At 40.9% G+C, this 25,445-nt stretch overlaps 1 protein-coding gene across 2 annotated transcripts in view; it reads right to left on the reverse strand.

The window, feature by feature from the left end:
* LOC311100671 (vesicle transport through interaction with t-SNAREs homolog 1A-like) overlaps positions 1-25,445 on the reverse strand; it is a 184,895-nt gene that overhangs the window by 115,739 nt on the left and 43,711 nt on the right. The gene's annotated exons all lie outside the window — the stretch shown is intronic.

Consider the following 25,445-nt stretch of genomic DNA (forward strand, 5'->3'; position numbering starts at 1 on the left):
TGTACACAGAGTGCATTGTATGTTGACTTATTCATAGCTATCAACAACTGACAAGGCTGCCCATTGAAACGATATACAGTAGTTCTAAAGGGGTATCAAGGTACTTTGTGTTTCGTAAATAAGCAAGTGAGCGATTTGATAATTTTTCAAAGAGAGGTGTTTTGTGTATCTACATACTAGTAGGAGTTGTAATGGAATTTTACATTTGGCATCAACAATATCAGTGAATGCCATAGCCAACATCTATAGCAAGCCATTATTTTCTGAAAGACAGGTTGTTCCATTTGATTTCAATCACTTTTTTCACCGCACACCTTTGATTTAAACAAAACTTTCCATACATACATTACCAGTCAAAAGTTTGGACACACCTACTCATTCAAGGGTTTTTCTTTATTTGTACTATTTTATACATTGTAGAATAATAGTGAAGGCATCAAAACTATGAAATAACACATATCAAATCAAGTAGTAACCAAAAAGTGTTAAACAAATCCAAATATATTTTTGATTCTTCAAAGTAGCCACCCTTTGCCTTGATGACAGCTTTGCACACGCTTGGCATTCTCTCAACCAGCTTCATGAGGAATGCTTTTACAATCGTCTTGAAGGAGTTCCCACATATGCTGAGCACTTGTTGGCTGCTATTCCTTCACTCTGCGGTCCGACTCATCCCAAACAATCTCAATTGGGTTGAGGTCGGGTGATTGTGGTTGAGGTCAGGTCATCTGATGCAGCACTCCATTACTCTCCTTCTTGGCAAAATAGCCCTTACACAGCCTGGAGGTGTGTTTTGGGTCATTTTCCTGTTGAAAAACAAATGATAGTCCCAGTAAGCGCAAACCAGATGGGATGGCGTATCGCTGCAGAATGCTGTGGTAGCCATGCTGGTTAAGTTAGCCTTGAATTCTAAATAAATCATAGACAGTGTCACCAGCAAAGCACCATCACACCACCTCCTCCATGCTTCATGGTGGGAACCACACATGCGGAGATCATCCGTTCAACTACTCTGCGTCTCACAAAGACATGGCGGTTGGAACCAAAAATCTCCAATTTGGACTCATCATACCAAAGGACAGATTTCCACCGGTCTCATGTCCATTGCTCGTGTTTCTTGGCCCAAGCAAGTCTCTTCTTCCTATTGGTGTCCTTTAGTAGTGGTTTCTTTGCAGCAATTCGACCATGAAGGCCTGATTCAAGCAGTCTCCTCTGAAAAGGAGACTGCGTTGAGATGTGTCTGTTACTTGAACTCTGTGAAGCATTTATTTGGGCTGCAATTTCTGAGGCTGGTAACTCTAATGAACTTATCCTCTGCAGCAGAGGTGACTCTGGGTCTTCCTTTCCTGTGGCGGTCCTCATGAGAGCCAGTTTCATCATAGCACTTGATGGTTTTTGCGACTGCACTTGAAGAAACTTTACATTTCTTGAAATGTTCCGTATTGACTGACCATCATGTCTTAAAGTAACGATGGACCGTCATTTCTCTTTGGTTATTTGAGCTGTTCTTGCCATAATATTACATTTTACATTTTAGTCATTTAGCAGACGCTCTTATCCAGAGCGATTTAGGGTTAAGTGCCTTGCTCAAGGGCCTTGCTCAAGGGCACATCGACAGATTTTTCACCTAGTCGGCTCGGGGATCAGAACCAGCGACCTTTCGGTTACTGGCACAACACTCTTAACCACTAAGCTACGGATATAGAAAAATAAGAAAATAAAGAAAAACCCTTGAATGAGTAGATGTGTCCAAACTTTTGACTGGTACTGTATTTGCCCCTGTTAGAAGTGGTTGGAAAGTGACTTTTTGGACCTGAATTATGGGGATAGATTTCTCTCAAAACATTTAATATATATTTTGCAAATACAGAATGCAACTTTTAAATAAAAATCACAGTCTGTAAATATGCCCGTGTAGTTTCACAAACATATGTCATGATCCAAAATCATATGAGTCATCATTAACAAAAACAAATGATGATTCGCAAATAAATTATTCGTATTAACAGCACATTTTAGAAACATGTTTCTTGCTCTGAAAAAAACAGTGGTCCAAAATGTGATGAAATCCAAAATGATTTGTGACTCCCCGGATTACATATATTTTATTTTATTTTGTATTTTACCCCCCTTTTTCTCCCCAATTTCGTGATATCCAATTACTATCTTGTCTCATCGCTGCAACTCCCCAATGGGCTCGGGAGAGATGAAGGTCGAGTCATGCGTCCTCCGAAACATGACCCGCATAACCGCGCATCTTATCACCCGCCCGCATAACCCGGAAGCCAGCAACACCAATGTGTTGGAGGAAACACCGTTCAACTGACGACCGTCGTCAGCTTGCAGGCGTCCAGCCTGCCACAAGGAGTCGCTAGAGCCCCCACCGGCCATACCCTCCCCTAACCCGGACGACACTGGGCCAATTGTGCGCCGCCCTATGGGACTCCAGGTCACGGCCGGTTGTGACACAGCCTGGGATCGAACCTTGGTCTGTAGTGACGCCTCAAGCACTACGATGCAGTGCCTTAGACCGCTGCGTCACTCGGGAGGCAACGGATTACATTTATGACCTGCATTTTATGTACAGTACCAGTCAAAAGTTTGGACACACCTTCTCATTCAAGGGTTTTTCTTTATTTTTACTATTTTCTACATTGTAGAATAATAGTGAAGACATCAAAACTATGAAATAACACATATGGAATAACTTAGTAACCCAAAAAGTGATAAACAAATCAAATTACAGTTGAAGTCGGAAGTTTACATACACCTTAGCCAAATACATTTAAACTCAGTTTTTCACAATTTCTGACATTTAAGTGAAAGTAAAAATTCCCTGTCTTAGGTCAGTTAGGATCACCACTTTATTTTAAGAATGTGAAATGTCAAAATAATAGTAGAGAGAATGATTTATTTCAGCTTTTATTTATTTCATCACATTCCAAGTGGGTCAGAGGTTTACATACACTCAATTAGGTAGCATTGCCTTTACATTTATATTACATTTTAGTCATTTAGCAGACGCTCTTATCCAGAGCGATTTATAGTTATTGAGTGCATACATTTTTCATACTAGTGTAACTGAGTCAGGTTTGTAGGCCTCCTTGCTTGCACATGCTTTTTCAGTTCTGCCCACACATTTTCTATAGGATTGAGGTCAGGGCTTTGTGATGGCCACTCCAATACCTTGACTTTGTTGTCCTTAAGCCATTTTGCCACAACTTTGGAAGTATGCTTGGGGTCATTGTCCATTTGGAAGACCCATTTACGGCCAAGCTTTAACTTCCTGAGCGGTATGACGGCTGTGTGATCCCATGGTGTTTACACTTGCATACTATTGTTTGTACAGATGAACGTGGTACCTTCAGGCGTTTGGAAATTGCTCCCAAGGATGAACCAGACTTGTGGAGGTCTATGATTTTTTTTCTGAGGTCTTGACTGATTTCTTTTGATTTTCCCATGATGTCAAGCAAATAAGCACTGAGTTTGAAATACATCCACAGGTACACCTCCAATTGACTCAAATGATGTCAATTAGCCTATCAGAAGCTTCTAAAGCCATGACACAATTTCCAAGCTGTTTAAAGGCACAGTGAACTTAGTGTATGTAAACTTCTGACCCACTGGAATTGTGATACAGTGAATTATAAGTGAAATAATATGTCTGTAAACAATTGTTGGAAAAATTACTTGTGTCATGCACAAAGTAGATGTCCTAACCGACTTGCCAAAACAATAGTTTGTTAACAAGAAATTTGTGGAGTGGTTGAAAAACTAGTTTTAATGACTCCAACATAAGTGTATGTAAACTTCCGACTTCAACTGTATATTTAATATTTGAGATTCCTCAAATAGCCACCCTTTGCCTCTTGGCATTCTCTCAAACAGCTTCATGAGGTAGTCACCTGGAATGCATTTCAATTAACAGGTGTGCCTTCTTAAAAGTTAATTTGTGGATTTTATTTCCTTCTTAATGCGTTTGAGCCAATCAGTTGTGTTGTGACAAGGTATGGGTGGTATATAAAAGATAGCCCTATTTGGTAAAATACCAAGTCCATATTATGACAAGAACAGCTCAAATAAGCAAAGAGAAATGACAGTCCATCATTACTTTAAGAAATGAAGGTGGTCTAAGGCACTGCATCGCAGTGCTAGCTGTGCCACTAGAGATCCTGGTTCGAGTCCAGGCTCTGTCGCAGCCGGCCGCGACCGGGAGACCCATGGGGCGTCGTCCAGGTTAGGGGAGGGTTTGGCTGGCATGGATGTTCTTGTCCCATCACGCACTAGCGACTCCTGTGGCAGGTCGGGCGCAGTGCACGCTGACACGGTCGTCAGGTGTACGGTGTTTCCTCCGACACATTGGTGTGGCTGGCTTCCGGGTTAAACGGGCATTGTGTCAAGAAGCAGTGCGGCTTGGTTGGGTTGTGTTTCGGAGGACGCACGGCTCTCGACCTTAGTCTCTCCCGAGTCCGTACGGGAGTTGCAGCGATGGGACAAGACTGTAACTACCAATTGGATACCAAGAAATTGGGGAAAAAAGGGGGGTGGGGGAGGGATACAAAAAATACATGACATGAAGGTCAGTCAATACGGAATATTTCAAGAACTTTTAAAGTTTCTTCAAATGCAGTCGCAAAACCATCAAGCGCTATGATGAAACTGGTTCTCATGAGAACCGCCACAGGAATGGAAGACCCAGAGTTACCTCTGCTGCAGAGGATGAGTTCGGTGAAAATCTGTCCTTCGGTCTAGAGTCCAAATTGGAGATTTTTGGTTCCAACCGCTGTGTCTTTGTGAGACGCAGAGTAGGTGAACGGATGATCTCCTCATGTGTATTTCCCACCGTAAAGCATGGAGGAGGTGGTGTGGGGGTGCTTTGCTGGTGACACTGTCTGTGATTTATTTAGAATTCAAGGCACGCTTAACCAGCATGGCTACCACAGCATTCTGCAGCGAAACGCCATCCCTTCTGGTTTGGGATTAGTGGGACTATCATTTGTTTTTCAACAGGACAATGACCCAACACACCTCCAGGCTGTGTAAGGGCTACTTTGCCAAGAAGGAGAGTGATGGAGTGCTGCATCAGATGACATGACCTTAACCAAATTGAGATGGTTTGGGATGAGTCGGACCGCAGAGTGAAGGAAAAGCAGCCAACAAGTGCTCAGCATATGTGGGAACTCCTTCAAGACTGTTGGAAAAGCATTCCAGGTGAAGCTGGTTGAGAGAATGCCAAGAGCGTGCAAAGCTGTCATCAACGGAAAGGGTGGCTACTTTGAAGAATCTCAAATATAAAATAGATTTTGATTTGTTAACACTTTTTTCGTTACTACATGATTCCATATGTGTTATTTCATAGTTTTGATGTCTTCACTATTATTCTACAATGTAGAAAATAGTAAAAATTAAGAAAAACCCTTGAATGAGCAGGTGTGTACAAACTTTTGACTGGTAATGTACACTGAACAAAAATATAAACGCAACATGTAAAGTGTTGGTCCCATGTTTCATGAGCTGAAATAAAAGATCCAAGACATTTTACATACAAACAAAAAGCTTATTTCTCTAAAATGTTGTGCACGAATTTGTTTATATACCTGTTAGTGAGCATTTCTCCTTTGCCAGGATAATCCATCCACTTCACAGGTGTGACCTATCAAGAAGCTGATTAAACAGCATGATCATTACACAGGTGCACCTTGTGCTGGGGCCAATAGAAGGCTACTCTAAATGTGCAGTTTTGTCACACAACACAATGCCACAGATGTCTTAAGTTTTGAGGGAGCATGCAATTGGCAGATAATTTAATGCTTATTTCTCTACCATAAGCCGCCTCCATCGTAGTTTTAGAGAATTTGGCAGTACGTCTAACCGGCCTCACAACCGCAGACCACGTGTACGGCGTCGTGTGGGCGAGTGGTTTGCTGATGTCAATGTTGTGAACACAGTGCCCCATGTTGGCGATGGGGTTATGGTATGGGCAGGCAGGCATAAACTACGGACAATGAACAAAATTGCATTTTAAATCGATGGAAATTTGAATGCACAGAGAGATCGTGATGAGTTCCTGAGGCTCATTGTTGTGCCATTCATCCACCACCATCACCTCATGTTTCAGCATGATAATGCACGGCCCCATGTTGCAAGGATCTGTACACAATTTCTGGAAGCTGAAAATGTCCCAGTTCTTCCATGGCCTGCATACTCACCAGACATTTCACCCATTGAGTATGTTTGGAATGCTCTGGATCGATGTGTACGACAGCGTGTTCCAGTTCCCACCAATATCCAGCAACTTCGCACAGCCATTGAAGATGAGTGGGACAACATTCCACAGGCCACAATCAACAGCCTGATCAACTCTATGCGAAGGAGATGTGTCACGCTGCATGAGGCAAATGGTGGTCACACCAGATACTGACTGGTTTTCTGATCCACGCCTCTACCTTTTTTTTTTTAAAGGTATGACTGTATTCCCAGTCATGTGAAATTCATAGATTAGGGCCTAATTTATTTCTTTCAATTGACGGATTTCCATATATGAACTGTAACTCAGTAAAATCTTTGAAATTGATGCATGTATATTTTTGTTGAGTATATTTGTGATTTACTTACTTTTAGAAATGAATCTATTTGGTATCCTAGCTTACTTTCCTATCTTTCCTAGTTTCCTTTACTTGATACATGTCCTTCCTTTCCTCTCCTTCTTCGTGTTCCTAGCTTTCTTTTCATTCTATCATTTCCTAACTCTCTTTCCTTTCCTCCCATCTTAGAATCCTTTCCTAATTTCCTTGCTCACTTTCCTTCCCTAGCTTCCTAATCCTCTCCTTCTTTCCTAGTTCATTTTCCTACTTTTCTAGCCACTTTCCTTTCTCCCTTTTCTTCCTTTCCTCCCTTTGGCTCCTCTCCCTCTCATCTCCTAGCTTCCCCACCATTTCCTTTCCTTGTTTCCTTTCCTAGCCCCATTTATTTTCCACCTTTCATAGCTTCCTTTCCTCCTTTGCTAGGAAAGGGAGGTAGGAAAAGAGGAAAGGAAATGGTGCTAGGAAAGGAAACAAGGAAGGGGAGCTAGGAAAGCTAAGGAGGGGAGGAAAGGAAGGAAAGGGAGAAAGGAAAGAGGCTAAAAAAGGAGGAAAGGGAACTAGGAAAGGAGGCGAGGAAAGGGTGCTAGGGAAGGAAAGGGAGCAAGGAAATTAGGAAAGAAAGCAAGGATTATTATATATTTTTTAACTGAGGATGTCCAAATCTGGATGACGTATCATTAATCTGCACAAACTGACCGTAAAACGCAACTCACAAATATGTGGGGCAACTTACAAATGTAATGAGTCACAAATACGTAAAATGCAGGTCACAAATTTAATCAATCCGAGTCACAAATGTTGTCACATTCACAAAAACATATTTAACCACTGTTGTGTTTGCAAAGCAAGAAATATGTTTGTAAAATCAGCTGCTTTAATAAAAAGAAAACGGTCTTGCATTTATTTGCTAATCATCATTGGCACAATGCCAAATTCAATGTCATTGAATTATTACATTATAAATGGTCCTAATTGGCACAATGGCACAATGCCATTCAGATAGTTATGCGGAAAAGTCACAGTCAAGGGTTGTACCATCTTTCATGATAACCTGAACTCAATTACATCTAGGACTACATATAGGTAATTTGCCTTGGGATTCTCCAGTCTTTCAGTAGTCATGTCTTTACTGAACCTACATGTGTGACGTTTTGAACCCCTTTAACATCAGTTATGTTATGCAAGCCCAACAAGACTACCATAGATGTACCATAGATCCACCACTCAGATGAATGGTAACTCTCTCTGAAAGGGGTTTACACCCATTTTGAAAGGGAGGGAGAGGAGAACTGGAATCTCTAGTTCTAGTGAAGCTGTCAAAATATGTACCAGCTAATCACTCCAAGGACATAAAATAGATCAAATAAAACGACATCCCACTTTTCAAGCTTTGACAATCAGAGGGATGGGAACAGATTTAAAAAAAACAAAAAAAACTGCCTCAGAATTTCTTTTTCCTACCCGTCTTCTCCTCGCTGGTTGACAGATGTCATTTAAAATTGCAGAAATACTTTTAATAGTTAAAGGGAGGGAGGGGCGGAGGGGCGTTGGTGTGAGAGAATGAGGTGGTGAGAAGGAGGAAGGGAGGGAGGGAGAGAGAGAGAGGAGGAGGTTGGCGGGTGGTGGGTGGCTGGGTGTGCAGTGTGATGGTGGTGGTGGTAGTGTACCTATGTGCGCCGTTTGGGGAGAGAGAAGGGAGTCAGCTCGGCTTAATGAGCCCCTATGGATCAGCGGAGATGGAGGGGACGCATTGACATGCAACGCTTAAGCTAATACACCTAGACCATGGCTGTGTGCCTCGGAGCACAAGGCAGCCGGGGATACTGACAGAGTAGCACACTCCCCCGTTCTTCAAAGAGCTCAAGTGATTAGTATGTTATCATTACCATTCGAAACGTGATTTTCCTATTCCCTCTCGGCAAAGGTGACACGTCTCGGGGAGACGGCCAGCAGACTCGCTGCGGTGAAAAGCCACTTCAAAGCTTTCCCTGAATTTCTCTCTCCCTCTCTCTCTCTCCCTTGTTCTGTCTACTTTTCGGTGGGGGGTTATTCGGGGATGTGCTGGTGGTAGCAGTTGTGGGGGGGATCATTAGAATAATGCGCCCAGCCAGGTTTGACGCTGACGGAACCTGAAGGAAAAGGTGAGAGTGCAGTCCAGCCGGCACAGATCCAGTAACAACACCGCATCACCGGTCTTATAACGACTTCAGCCAGAGATATAACCAACCAACAGGAAATAATCGAGACGACACCAAAAGAAAACACGAGAATGTAAAACATAAATAAATAGAATAAAATGAACCTCAGGACGTTTCAGCTATTCCTAAAAATGCAAAGATGACATCTTAACATACACTACATGACCAAAAGTATGTGGATACGTGCTAGTCGAACAGCTCATTCCAAAATCATGGGATTTAATATGGCGTGGGTCCCACCTTCGCTGCTATAACAGCCTCCACTCTTAAGGGAAGGCTTTCCACTAGATCACGGATCTCCAACCCTGTTCCTGGAGAGCTACCGTCCTGTAGGTTTTCACTCCAACCCTAATCTAGCACACCTGATTCTAATAATTAGCTGGTTGATAAGCTGAACCAGGTTAGTTACAACTGGGGTTGGAGCAAAATCCTACAAGAGGTTAGCTCTCCGGGAACAGGGTTGGAGACCCCTGCACTAGATGTTGGAACATTGCTGCGGGGACATGCTTCCATTTAGCCACAAGAGCATTAGTGAGGTCAGGCACTGATGTTAGGCGATTAGGCCTGGCTCTGCATTCCAATTCATCCCAAAGGTGTTCGATGGGGTTGAGGTCAGGGCTCTGTGCAGGCCAGTCAAGTTCTTCCACACCGATCCCAACAAACCATTTCTGTATGGACCTCGCTTTGTGCACGGGGGCAATGTCATGCTGAAACAGGAAAGGGCCTTCCCCAAACTGCTGCCACAAAGTTGGAAGCACAGAATCGTCTAGAATGTCATTGTATGCTGTAGTGTTAAGATTTCCCTTCACTGGAACTAAGGGTCCTACCCTGAACCATGAAAAACAGCCCCAGACCATTATTCCTCCACCAAACTTTACAGTTGGCACTATGCATTGGGGCAGGTAGTGGCGGTGAGATTTACACCACTCCAGCCGACGCTTGGCATTGCACATGGTGATCTTAGGCTTGTGTGCGGCTGCTCAGCCATGGAAACCCATTTCATGAATCTCCTGACGAACAGCTCTTGTGCTGACATTGCTTCCAGAGGCAGTTTGGAACTCGGTATTGAGTGTTGCAACCGAGGACAGACGATTTTTACGCACAACGCGTTTCAGCACTCGGTGGTCCAGTTCTGTGAGATTGTGTGGCGTACCACTTCGCGGCTGAGCCGTTGTTGCTCCTAGACCTTTCCACTTCACAATAACAGCACTTACAGTTGACCGGAGCAGCTCTAGCAGGGCAGAAATTTGACGAACTGACTTGTTGGAAAGGTGGCATCCTATGACGGTGCCACGTTGAATGTCACTGAGCTTTTCAGTAAGGCCATTCTTATGCCAATGTTTGTCTATGGAGATTGCATAGCTGTGTGCTCGATGTTATACACCTGTCAGCAACGGGTGTGGCTGAAATAGCCAAATCCACAAATTTGAAGAGGTGTCCACATACTTTTGTATATATAGCGTACTATGCCGCAAACTAAAGTGGTCCTCGTACACGAAACAGGTACCAAACGCATTTGTAGGTATAAGTACTAAACAGGTCCCAAATCCATAACCTAATACCTTAATTCGACAACAACCTAAAAAAACACAACTTACCTGTACAACCATCTCTCTATTTATGCAATGGGACAAGAGGATGGAATAAGGGCAGAATTTCATCCTTCAGAAATGTGATGGTCCATTTCCCTAAGCCACCCAGTCAGTGTCAGCATCTTCCCTGCCTACATTTAAGTAAAGTGCCAAGTTGCTGGCCACTCCTGGTGAGCTCCAACAGGCAATATCAAGCCTTGACCCCTGTGGCTTTGACAGAGGAGCCGAGTCACCAAAACATCATAAGAATAAACACACAAACACGTGCACTCATACGCGCAGACACACACAGAGATGCATATACACAGACGCATACACATTGACCTATAATAAATACCTACCATATCCTGTATCTCCTAGAGAAATGATAATGGCCTGTTATCTAAATAATTGTTCTTCTTCTCATGCAGCTAAACATCAAATGATTTAAAAACAATACATGATAAATATTATGCGTCTGCGAGTGCATTGGTGCGCGCCCCTTCCCCATTTCCCCCTATGCCTTTTTAACTGACAATTGGATTTAGTTTTGGGGATTTTTTTTCTTCCGTGGAGAACCGCACTTCAGTTCTAAGTTATTAACAGACAGCCCAAGAACAATGCAGCTGCAGCTCAAAATAATTTATTCCTTCCGTTTTCTGCTGCCTTTTTTAAATATCAAACACCAGCGGTTACTATCACCATTTTCCAAAGTTCAGATGATTCCTTATTATTTCAATAAGGGGGCAGAGTCGAAGTGAATACTGATGACAGCTGTGATTCAGACTGACTGTGTGATCTTCTCTGCGGTTTGTTTGGGACTTGTAAGATGAGGAATTACAAGTGTCAAACAGCTGTGAATATGGGTGCTAAATATTTAAACATGTTTTCCAGCTGAGGAAAAAGTATAGTTTTTAAAAGGGGGCTTAAGTGTGTATAAGCTGTGCCAGCCTTTGATTCTAATGCAGGAAGAATGGGAGGGAAAAGGAGTAGACAGAAGGGTTGAGATGGTGAAGAGGGCGCGAATCAAACCAAATTAAATAGCAGTGCGTTCCGTTCCAAAGGGGAAGAACAGGTGAGGTAACGAAAGGTGCCCCCTGACCCGGGGCAAAGGGGAAATGCACTCTGTCAAGGTGGAGGGAAGGGGAAACAAAAGCAAATTAAAATAAGTCTTGAGAGAACAGTAGTGAGGGTTCTAAATTATGAATGGACGAGAATGGAGGCTTTGATATAAATAGTTTTACTCAGCTCCAGGAAATACAACAAAAACATTCACAAATGCTAAGAAACCTGCATATACACATTCACAGATGCCCTTACAAACACACACAAGCTCAGAAAACAACCTCTCCCTCAACGATAGCAAGACAAAGGAGCTGATCGTGGACTACAGGAAACGGAGGTCAGAGCACGCCCCAATTCACATTGACAGGGCTGTAGTGGAGCAGGTTGAGAGCTTCAGGTTCCTCGGTGTCCATATCACTAAGGACCTATTAAGGTCCACACACACCAACACAGTCGTGAAGAGGGCATGACAATACCTCTTCTCCTTCAGGAGGCTGAAAAGATTTGGCATGGGCCATCAGATCCTCAAAAGGTTATACAGCTGCACCACTGAGAGCATCTTGACTGGCTGCATCACCGCTTGGTTTGGCAACTGGTTTGGCAACTGCTTGGTAGTGCGTATGGCCCAGTAAATCACTGGGGCAGAGTTCCTTGCCATCCAGGACCTCTATACCAGGTGGAGTCAGAGGAAGGCCCCTAAGGATTGTCAAAGACTCCAGCCACCCAAGTCATAGTGTTCTCTGTAACCGCATGGCAAGCAGTACCGATGCGCCAAGTCTGGAACCAACAGGACCCTGAAGAGCTTTTACCCCCAATCCATAAGACTTCTAAATAGTTAGTTCAATAGTTAACCAAATAGCTACCCGGACTATCTGCATAGACCCTTTTTGCACTAACTTCCTTTGACTTCACATACACTGCTGCTACTGTTTATTATCTATCCTGTTGCCTAGTCACTTTATTCCTAGTTATATGTACATATCTACCTCAATTACCTTACATCGACTCGGTACTGGTAACCCGTGTATATAGCCAAGTTATCGTTACTCATTGTGTATTTATTATTATGTGTTTTTAATTTTCTATTATTTCAAAATTGTCTTTCTCTCTGCATTGTTGGGAACGTCCAGTAAGTAAGCATTTCACTGTTAGTCTACGAAGCATGTGACGAATAAATTTGATGTGACAGATGAAATGCAAATATCATGTTGCCTAAAGCGATACTCCAAAAGATTTTGCTTTAGCATGGCCAATTCATCTTTAAAATGTATATTTTTGTTTATCTAATCACCTCAAAGTAACAATGGATAGCAATAGATATTCCTGTTGACAATTAGGAATGTGTCATGTTATTGTTTCGGAATGACAATTGAAAAGAGGAATCTGGTCAGTTAACAGAATGAGTGATGAGGATTTTACTCTAGCAGGTTCATACAGACCTACACTGAGTGTACAATACATTAAGAACACCTACTCTTTTCATGACAGACTGACCAGGTGAATCCTGGTGAAAGCGATGATCCCTTATTGATGTCACCTGTTAGAATCCACTTTAATCAGTATAGATGAAGGGGAGGAAACAGGTTAAAGGATTTGTAAGCCTTGAAACAATTGAGACATGGATTGTGTACAGTATGTGTGCCATTCAGACGGTGAATGGGCAAGACAAAATATTTGTGTCTTTGAACGGGGTATGGTAGTAGGTGCCAGGGGCACGGGTTTGAGTGTGTCAAGAACTGTAACTCTGCTGGGTTTTTCACGCTCAACAGTTTCCTGTGTGTATCAAGAATGGTCCACCACCCAAAGGACATCCAGCCAACTTGACACAACTGTGGAAAGCATTGGTGCCAACATGGGCCAGCATCCCTATGGAACGCTTTCGACACATTGTAGAGTCCATGCCCCACCGAATTGAGGCTGTTCTGAGGGCAAAAGGGGGTGCAACTCAATATTAGGAAGGTGTTCCTAATGTTTTATACACTCAGTGTATATCGCTAATAAACGTACATCAGAAGAAACAACCGCCGTTTGCGGTCTGTTTGAATATAAATGGTGAATCCAATGTTTGAGCGTACCAAACTCCAAATAAAGTTATGTATTGCATCTCATGTCAGCCCATGTGGTCTTTCACCAGCTCTCAAGCAGCCCATGGCCACCAACCATGCTCACGCCCAGCCAGTGTTTATGTGGGTTCAAACCAGAAGGGACAATTCAAGCCCCTCTATTGTCAGTCTCATAATATAAAACCAAGCACTCTGCCTATTCAACGGTATCCTATAAGAAACGTAAAGGATGGTGGCGTACCAATGGTGGGGGTTGCATCAAGGGGTCCTGCTGATGGTGATAGATTGTTGAGCGAGGATAGCAGATAGGTGATCCTCTCTATGATCACATTACAGTGACAAAGCTTCCACAGGCCACATGTTACACAAAACCATAAACACAAAAGTTGGAGAATAGTAAACTCTGAGGCAAGATTATTCAGAGCTTTCAAAGACATTTCCAAAAATCAAACCAAACCAAATTGTATTTGTCACATGCTTTGTAAAACAACAGGTGTAGACTAACAGTGAAATGCTTACTTATGGGAACTTCCCACCAATACAGAGAGAAACATTGAAAAATAATAACAGGAGGAATAAATACACAATGAGTAACGATAACTTTTTATTAAATTTTTTATAGATTGTAACTTACATCAATGTAATTGTCTGCATCACTTCCAATCCCACATATGTTTTTTTCCCCCGCAAATATACACTACTGTTCAAAAGTTTGGGGTCACTTAGAAATGTCCTTGTTTTCCATGAAAACATACATGAAATGAGTTTGAATTGGAAATATAGCAAAATGAATAGGAAATGTAGTCATTGACAAGGTTAGAAATAATGATTTTTAATTGAAATAATAATTGTGTCCTTCAAACTTTGCTTTCGTCAAAGAATCCTCCATTTGCAGCAATTACAACCTCGCAGACCTTTGGCATTCTAGTTGTCAATTTGTTGAGGTTATCTGAAGAGATTTCACCCCATGCTTCCTGAAGCACCTCCCACAAGTTGGATTGGCTTGATGGGCACTTACGTACTTGGATTGGCTTGATGGGCAGTTACGTACCATACGGTCAAGCTGCTCCCACAACAGCTCAATAGTGCTGAGATCCGGTGACTGTGCTGGCCACTCCATTATAGACAGAATACCAGCTGACTGCTTCTTCCCTAAATACTTCTTGCATAGTTTGGAGCTGTGCTTTGGATCATTGTCCTGTTGTAGGAGGAAATTGGCTCCAATCAAGCGCCGTCCACAGGGTACGGCATGGCGTTGCAAAATGGAGTGATATCCTTCCTTCTTCAAGATCCCTTTTACCCTGTACAAATCTCCCACTTTACCACCACCAAAGCACCCCCAGACCATCACATTGCCTCCACCAAATGTTCTTCTTTGTGATCCGAACACCTCAAACTTTGATTTGTCTGTCCATAACACTTTTTCTTTTACAATCTTCCTCTGTCCAGCATCTGTGTTCTTTTGCCCATCTTAATCATTTCTTTTTATTGGCCAGTCTGAGATATGGCTTTTTCGTTGCATCTCTGCCTAGAAGGTCAGCATCCCGGAGTCGCCTCTTCACTGTTGACGTTGAGACTGGTGTTTTGCAGGTACTATTTAATGAAGCTGCCAGTTGAGGACCTGTGAGGCGTCTGTTTCTCAAACTAGACACTCTAATGTATTTGTCCTCTTGCTCAGCTGTGCACCGGGGCCTCCCACTCCTCTTTCTATTCTGGTTAGAGCCAGTTTGCGCTGTTCTGTGAAGGGAGTAGTACACAGCGTTGTATGAGATCTTCAGTTTCTTGGCAATTTCTCGCATGGAATAGCCTTAATTTCTCAGAACAAGAATAGAACGACGAGTTTCAGAAGAAAGTTATTTGTTTCTGGCCATTTTGAGACTGTAATCGAACCCACAATTGCTGATGCTCCAGATACTCAACTAGTCTCAAGAAGGCCAGTTTTATTGCTTCTTTAAATCAGCACAACAGTTTTCAGCTGTGCTAACATAATTGCAAAAGGGTTTTCTAATGATCAATTAGCCTTTTAAAATGATAAACTTGGATTAACAAACAACGTGCCATTGGAACACAGGACTGATGGTTGCTGATAATGGGCCTCTGTACGCCTATGTAGATATTCCATTATTAATTTTTTTAAATCAGCTGTTTCCAGCTACAATAGCCATTTACAACATTAACAATGTCTACACTGTATTTCTGATCAATTTGATGTTATTTTAAATGGACAAAAAAATAGTTTTTCTTTCGAAAACAAGGACATTTCTAAGTGACCCCAAACTTTTGAACGGTAGTGTACATACATACATACACACACATTTCCTTTAAAAATATATATTTCCCTTTATTACTTTGGAGTAAACTAGTGAACAACAACGCTTAGGCTTCTACTTCCAGCTTATACATACTATATACATTTTATGAACACAGTCAATTTTACAATAATTCTATTTTGTTTGTTTTTACTTCTGAACTTCCTCCACCCTCAACCTCTCCAATCATTTTCATGATGTCCATCCGGTTTGCTTCTATATGCCATATCTTTCTAACTGTGCTCTTTCACAAAAGCTCTCAACCTGTAACATATATACTTAGTATGGACACAGTATGCTTTACATTAGTTATCTTGTTGTTATTAGTCCCATCCTTCAGCTCCATTCAACACCTCCCATCTATCTCTTAACACCATCCATATTGGATTTCTATTTGCCATATATTTTTCAACTGTATTGTGATGTTTCACAAAAGTTCTGAACCCTTCTATTCTCATTGTTTCTACAGATTGTAAATTGAAAATATTTTTTTGTGCAAAACATAATAACATAATATGCCATTTAGCAGACGCTTTTATCCAAAGCGACTTACAGTCATGCGTGCATACATTTTTTGTGTATGGGTGGTCCCGGGGATCGAACCCACTACCTTGGCGTTACAAGCGCCGTGCTCTACCAGCTGAGCTACAGAGGACCATTATTATTGACTATGACTTTTCAGATCACCCAGTAGTGCTATCTGCAGGGTTAGCTCCAGGTAAATATTGCAATCCTTCAGCCATTCCTGGACCTGTGACCAAAAACAAGCTACAAATGGACAGTACCAAAACAAATGATCTAATGATTCTGTCTCCTCGCAGCAAAATCTGCAGAGCTGGGAAGATTGTATCCCCCATATAAATAACATTCTATTGGTAGCAAGAATTTTGTATAATAATTTAAATGGAAAAATTCTAAGTTTTGAATCCGGAATTGGAATTGGTACGTCAAAAATCTCTTCCCAATTATTTTGCAATCTATACGGGACGGCTGTCAATCCTTTGGTCCTTAAATGAAACTGGTATACTTTTTTTATTTATCACAATATTCTTTACCAATTATGTTCTTTAATGCAGGGCCGACAGACAAGTTCCTTACTTTTTCCCCCCTTCCACTTTCCTCTTCCATTTTTGCGGTAATGCTGCAATTATTTGGTTGTAATTTTGGGTAGAGCAGACATTTCCATATGTTTTTGTTAGCTGCATGTGCGACATAACTCCACCAGTCCTACCTATGATATAATTTAAGAAGATTATACCTTTTTTTAATAAAGAATAATGATTTTTATCAATTAGTATATTTTAGTATATATATTATATTATTTGTTCTGTCGTTTCTGGAGGATTAAACTGAAATTGCAACCAACTTTCTATGGCTTGTTTTAGAAATAGTGATATTTGGGAGATTATTTACTTTTCTAATAACTGAAAGTGAGTGGTTGTAATCTGAATAAAGGGCAAAAGGCCATTCTTGAACATGGGGTGAGACAATCTTACTAATTTGCTAGAGAACCAGTTTGGATTTAAGTATAACTTTTGTATGACTGAAGCTTTTAGTGATACAGTGGGGGGAAAAAAGTATTTAGTCAGCCACCAATTGTGCAAGTTCTCCCACTTAAAAAGATGAGAGAGGCCTGTAATTTTCATCATAGGTACACGTCAACTATGACAGACAAATTGAGCATTTTTTTCCCAGAAATTCACATTGTAGGATTTTTAATGAATTTATTTGCAAATTATGGTGGAAAATAAGTATTTGGTCACCTACAAACAAGCAAGATTTCTGGCTCTCACAGACCTGTAACTTCTTCTTTAAGAGGCTCCTCTGTCCTCCACTCGTTACCTGTATTAATGGCACCTGTTTGAACTTGTTATCAGTATAAAAGACACCTGTCCACAACCTCAAACAGTCACACTCCAAACTCCCCTATGGCAAGACCAAAGAGCTGTCAAAAGACACCAGAAACAAAATTGTAGACCTGCACCGGGCTGGGAAGACTGAATCTGCAATAGGTAAGCAGCTTGGTTTGAAGAAATCAACTGTGGGAGCAATTATTAGGAAATGGAAGACATACAAGACCACTGATAATCTCCCTTGATCTGGGGCTCCACGCAAGATCTCACCCCGTGGGGTCAAAATGATCACAAGAACGGTGAGCACGGGGGGACCTAGTGAATAACCTGCAGAGAGCTGGGACCAAAGTAACAAAGCCTACCATCAGTAACACACTACGCCGCCAGGGACTCAAATCCTGCAGTGCCAGACGTGTCCCCCTGCTTAAGCCAGTACATGTCCAGGCCCGTCTGAAGTTTGCTAGAGTGCATTTGGATGATCCAGAAGAGGATTGGGAGAATGTCATATGGTCAGATGAAACCAAAATAGAACTTTTTGGTAAAAACTAAACTCGTCGTGTTTGGAGGACAAAAAATGCTGAGTTGCATCCAAAGAACACCATACCTACTGTGAAGCATGGGGGAGGAAACATCATGCTTTGGGGCTGTTTTTCTGCAAAGGGACCAGGACGACTGATCCGTGTAAAGGAAAGAATGAATGAGGCCATGTATCGTGAGATTTTGAGTGAAAACCTCCTTACATCAGCAAGGACATTGAAGATGAAACGTGGCTGGGTCTTTCAGCATGACAATGATCCCAAACACACCGCCCGGGCAACGAAGGAGTGGCTTCGTAAGAAGCATTTCAAGGTCCTGGAGTGGCCTAGCCAGTCTCCAGATCTCAACCCCATAGAACATCTTTGGAGGGAGTTGAAAGTCCATGTTGCCCAGCGACAGCCCCAAAACATCACTGCTCTAGAGGAGATCTGAATGGAGGAATGGGCCAAAATACCAGCAACAGTGTGTGAAAACCTTGTGAAGACTTACAGAAAACGTTTGACCTGTGTCATTGCCAACAAAGGGTATATGACAAAGTATTGAGAAACTTTTGTTATTGACCAAATACTTATTCTCCACCATAATTTGCAAATAAATTCATAAAAAATCCTACAATGTGATTTTCTGGAAAAAAGATTCTCATTTTGTCTGTCATAGTTGACGTGTACCTATGATGAAAATTACAGGCCTCTCTCATCTTTTTAAGTGGGAGAACTTGCACAATTGGTGGCTGACTAAATACTTTTTTCCCCACTGTAGGTCTAATGCTTTAATAGATAATAATTTCCGTCCTCCGAATTCATATTAATTATATAAATAGGCCTGTTTAATTTTGTCTGGCTTGCGGTTCCAAATAAAATTGAATATTTTTTTCTCATATAATTTTAAAAACTGTTTGCTAGGCATTGGCAAGACCATAAGCAAATAGGTAAACTGGGATAATACTAAAAGAGTTAATCAGGGTGATTTTTCCACAAATAGACAGTTATTAACCTTTCCATGGTAGCAAGATCTTATCTATTTTTGCTAACTTTCTATTAACATTTATTGGAGTGAGATCATTTTCATTTGGGATATGTATTCCGAGTATATCCACATCACCATCAGACCATTTTATTGGTAAACTACATGGTAATGTAGAAATTGTATTTTTTAGCGATCGAATAAATAATATAGTACATTTATCATACTTTGGTTGTAATCCAGAAAGGTTAGAAAATGTGGAGGGATTAAAGTTGTGGATTTAAAAGAAAACATGAATCATCAGCGTACAATGACACCTTTGTTTCAAGCCCTGGATTTCTAATCCCTTGATATTATTGTTGGATCTGATTTTAATAGCTAACATTTCGATGGCCATAATAAATAGCTATGCCGATAGTGGACAACCTTGTTTTACTCCTCTTGACAGTTTAAAACTTTTGGAGAAATAGCCATTATTGACTATTTTACACCTAGGGTTACTTCCCATTTTATAAGAGATTCTCCAAAATTGAAATGCTCCAGGCATTTATATATAAACTCCAGTCGTACGTTATCAAATGCCTTTTCAAAGTCCGCTATGAATAGCACGCCTGGTTTCCCAGATTTTTCATAGTGTTCTATTGTTTCCAGTACTTGCCTTATATTATCTCCAATGTATCTTCCATGTAAAAAACCTGTCTGATTAAATTGAATAATGTTTGACAATACCTTTTTAATTCTATGCGCTATACATTTTGCATTTTTTTTTGCATCACAACACTAAAGTGTAAGGGGCCTCCAATTTTTTTTATGGACTGGATCTTTATATTTCCCACTTGTATCCTGTTTCAGTAATAATGAAATCAGACCTTCTTGAATGTCTGATAATCTTCCATTTAGATAGGAGTGGTTAAAACATGCTAATAACGGTCCTCTGAGTATATCAAAAAAGGTTTGGTATACCTCAACTGGTATGCCATCCAGCCCTGGAGTTTTCCCAGACTTAAAGTCTTTAATTGCATCCAGAAGTTCCTCCTCTGTAATTTCACCTTCACATGAGTCTTTCTGTATGACTGCTAATTTTACATTATCAATAGAAGGAAAAAAAATCCCTACAATTAGCTTCAGTTAGAGGAGATGTAGAAGACTGAAACGAAAACAGATCCTTAAAGTACTTTGCTTCCTCCTTCAAAATATAATTTGGTGAATCATGGGTGACCAGTTATAGTAAATTATTTTTGGTAGCATTTCTATGTTGATAATGAAAAAAAAAAAAAAAAATGGTGCATTTTTCCCCATATTCCATCCAGTTTGCTTTATTTTTTTATAATATATTACACTTGATCTTTCTTGAATAAGTTTCTCCATTTCTTTTTGTTTTTCCTCTAATTTATTATGAGCCTTTATGCTACAGTTTTTATTGCTACCTATCTGTTCTGTTAGACCTTCTATTTCCTTTGTTAGTATGGACTCTTTTGACCTAAATTGCTTTTGTTTTCGAGATGAGTACTGAATTGCATGGCCTCTAAAAGGTACATTTAAAAGTGTCCCATACAATAAGGGGATTTGCTGTACCTATGTTATGTCGGAAAAATTCTGTTATAAATTCCTCTGTCCTAGTTAAAAACAAGTTATCATCCAATAGACTTTGATTAAATTTCCAATATCCTCGACCACGTGGAAATTCAGTAAGAGTATTGTATATGCCAATTATATGGTGGTCCGACCGCATTCTGTGCCCTATCAACACTTTTTAAAACTTTTGGTGCCAACGAGAATGACAAAAGAAAGAAGTCAAGACGACTAGCTTGATTGAGTCTCCGCCATGTATATCTCACTAGGTCAGGATATTTAAGCCTCCATATATCGACTAGTCCTAATGTATCCATGACATTCATGATTTCCTTAAGAGCATGATAACTTGGCTATATACACAGGGTACCAGTAACTAGTCAATGTGCATGGGGTATGAGGTAATTGAGGTAGACATGTACATATAGGTAGGGATAAAGTGACTAGGCAACAGGATAGATAATAAACAGTAACAGCAGCGTATGTTATGAGTCAAAAGAGAGTGCAAAAAGGGTAAATGAAGATAGTTAAATAGTTAACCCATAACTACCCGGACTAACTATTTAGCAGTCTTATGGCTGGGGGTAGAAGCTGTTCAGGGTCGTGTTGGTTCCAGACTTGGCGCATCGGTACCGCTTGCCGTGCGGTAGCAGATAGAACAGTCTATGACTTGGGTGGCTGGAGTCTTTGAACATTTTTAGAGCTTTCCTCTGACACCGCCTGGTATAGAGGTCCTGGATGGCAGGGAGCTCGCCCCCAGTGATGTACTGGGCTGTACGCACTACCCTCTGTAGCGCCTTGCAGTCGGATGCCAAGCGGTTGCCATACCAAGCGGTGACGCAGCCAGTCAAGATGCTCTCAATGGAGCAGCTGTAGAACTTTTTAAAGATGCCAAATCTTTTCAGCCTCCTGAGGGGGAAGCAGCATTGTCGTGCCCTCTTCATAACTGTGTTGCTGTGTGTGGACCATGATAATTCCTTAGTGAGGTGGACACCGAGGAACTTGAAGCTGTCGGCCTGCTCCACTACAGCCCTGTCGATGTGGATGGGGGCGTGGTCGGCCCTGCATTTCCTGTAGTCCACGATCATCTCCTTTGTCTTGCTGACGTTGAGGGAGAGGTTGTTGTCCTGGCACCACACTGCCAGGTCTTTGACCTCCTCCCTGTAGGCTGTTTCATCATCGTCTCATCGTCAAAGTCTCATTAGATGCAGTACTGTTATATGAACATCTCTTTCCTTTGATGAAGTGATCAAATAAGCCAGAAAAAAGCACCAATCCAGAATGTATTCATTGATTACATTGAAATATCCTATAGAAGGTATCTAACTAATATCTTAATTATACTACTGTTCGCTCAATTAAGTTAAACATTTTGATAACTTAAAGACAGATTGGAGTCTTTTCATTGTCATCTCTTTACAGCAATAGCTATTTCCTTTCCAAACAGTTTTCCCGCGATTGTATTTTAAAATGTTGCGATATGCCTGGCTGGATCTCTCTGCTTTTTACTGACAGTCACAACTTAACAACTATTTATTTGGTATTTGCAGAGCGCGCTGCTCAAATTGCGGGCCCTTCCAACTGTAGGCTATACGATTTAAAACAATCCACAGCTTTAGTTTTTTAAGAAGCTAATGATCCTCTTTGGCCAAATCATGCTTTCTGGTGTAGTAGCCTATTTTGAATGAGTTTTATTTATTTATAGACAGGAGTAAGCTAATTAGGTTATATAATTTTGGCAATTTAATTCAATTTACTCTAGGGAAAGCTTCCCCTAGCCTTATGGACATGCTGCCTTTGCCTTTTAATGTGGTATAAACACAACCAGTCATGATGTTTTCACTGATTGTCAAACAATCCCTTAACAAAGGCGCTCCTGTAGGCTACCCGCGCACATTTGTTCACTCACAAAATAATTTCAGCATCCAAACCCCAACAGTGCACTGTGCACACGCAATTTGATGAATGAAAGAGACATCAGTTACAAAACACCTACATATAGTGTAATGAAATTCTGCGATTGTCATTTGGCCTACACTTGAATTGATGCATCCACTGTTGTCCACGCACACCTCGGTCTCGGCCACTCATCTCTGCATTGACAAAATGTAAGCGTTCTCCTCAAACCACAACATAATTTGGAGTGTATACCACCCAGTTTCCCGTCAATTCTCTAATCTTTCATGCGGCTGACATGCAGTAATGATAAACAAATGGTGTAATAGCCTATAGTTTTTTGGGCATGTTGTATTAATTGTGATAGGCTCAGGTTTTACCGGTACAGCGTACCGGACCGCCTTACATTCACCCCTTCTGATCACTGACCACGACACCTCCTTTATTGCTATAATAATAATAATAATAATAATAATAATAATAATAATAATAATAATAATAATAATAATATGCCATTTAGCGGACGCTTTTATCCAAAGCGACTTACAATCATGCGTGCATACATTTTTGTGTATGGGTGGTCCCGGGGATCGAACCCACTACCTTGGCGTTACAAGCGCCGTGCTCTACCAGCTGAGCTACAGAGGTCCACAAATACAAACTACAACAACAATGGCATTACTACTACACAAGACTTACAGTTAGTTCTAGATGAAAGTAACAAGGGCAAAATACGGAATCCACTAATTAGGCATGATATTGAGCAGCCATGATTGCTGAGCACAAAGATGTTGATCGTTTTCTGATAAAATAGTGGGTGGTTTTTCCCAGGGTTTCCCCCTGCAACACTGTCCTGGAGTGTCCTTTATCCCAGCCTTTTCCCCCATGTTTTTTTTTTTGAAAAGAGTGTGCTATCAGAAATAATATCTTTCAGATTATTAAAGAAAATGGCTTTCATTGAATTCATCCCCGTAAAAGCTCAAAAGAACCTCACAAATAGCCTTGGCCTTTTGGCTGCAGAGATGAGGGCACAGAAAGGGGAAAGGAATTTAAAAACAGGAAAGCCAGAGAGGCACTTACCTCTTCACGTAACTTTATCAACTGCCACGTGAAAGCAAAGAGAGAGGGAGAGAAATAGAGAGAGAAGGTGAGAGAAAGATAAAAAGGAAAGACATGGCAGGAAGCAGATCAGTCATGCGGCTGGGTACCGAATTAACCTTGACGATTTATCTGTTTGCATGTTTAGCATTTAGAAATCACAGACAAACACATTAAACGAAGCTAAACACGAGACTCATGCAGACTTTTTTGAACAAACAAAGATCAAGTTCTCTCGCTGTCACATTAGACAAAGAGAGGGAATGGATTGCTCGACTAGCATCATCAAGGAAGTCACATCACAACACTTGATATGTCAAAAAGGGAGAAAAAAAACAGATCCCACTCTGTACAGTAGGAAAATACAGTTTGTGTACAGTATGCATAGAAGCTTAAAAGAGGGAATATCTATTTTATATATGTCCCTGTGCAAAATAGCAAAAAAGATACACATATGCCTTTTTTTATTCTAGATTGTGAAATGTAGAGCCATTCCATTGTTGCCACTGTGTCCATCATTGGTGACATACTGTCAATATTTCATGTACCTTATGTATCGCAATACAGATGCCTGCTGTGTGGATTATGTTGGATACCCGTGTGAGGGCGCCTGTGTGTATACATATACATAAATACATAACGGTAGTGCTTATTATTAGGACACCTGGGAGTCATGAAAAATGAATCTTAGCATTAGTTATTCATTTTTGATGAAAGAGAGTGTCAAATTCAAGTAGAGTAAATATAAAATATTCCCATGTCCTACTGTTGTTACCTTATCTTTAATAGAGAGACAGACATTGGAGGAGAGCAACAATTCAATTTGAGCTTAATCAAGCTTAATCACTATTAAAAGGATGCTTCTGCCACAACCTGCTCTTTATGTGGGGAAGGACATGGAGAACACAACATCATTTAGTAGAGGAGGGGAAAGACAGATTTCTTCATTCGTCATCCGTTGCAGGTGAATTTTTTTATCTCCATTTCTTGGGCGAGATGAAAGGTTAGCAGATCTGAAGGGAGGCTCAGGGCCACCATTACTCTCCTCTAATCGCACTTTGTATGTGGTGGTCATTTTGAATTTTCTTAGTGTGAAATAATTTGCTATCAGAAAAGAGGCAGGAGGACTTGGATCATAAATTATAAACGTGATTGACGAGAAGAAAGAAGAGGCTTGGTCGTGGGATTGATGTTAAACTATTGGTTGCCGTGGCCACAGTCGTCAGGAATGACAGGCTAGGCTCCTCCACGCTTAAGCGTTTTCTGAAAGGTGCTCACACCGAAGAGTTAACAAAGACGCAGCGACCCAGTCGGCAAAAATGTATGAGCAATATAAGCACTATTATGTCGGTGTAACTGTAATGTTACATTCTACTCTTGACGGATGTCTATTAGGATTTCAGAGTGAGAGAAAATAAACATATCAGCCATATCTGGAGTGGCTCCATCGGCATTATTGTCACTATTCAATAATATATATATATATATATATATATATTAGATAATATATGGCTATATACAGTTGTAGACAACTATCCTTAAAAATAGTCAATTTATTTTAAATATACAAAACATCACAGTTCTTACCACCCTAATTCAAAGTAAAATGTCTGATTGGTGTTTAAATACTTTTATGTACTTTATTCAGCCTTCCCCAATTGAATTAGGAAATTATTTCCAATAACAAATATATAATCATTAATTATTGTAATTCTGTAAAGAGAGTATAAAAAAGG

Source organism: Coregonus lavaretus, assembly GCF_964263955.1.
Source record: "Coregonus lavaretus genome assembly, chromosome: 25".
NCBI lineage: Eukaryota > Metazoa > Chordata > Actinopteri > Salmoniformes > Salmonidae > Coregonus > Coregonus lavaretus.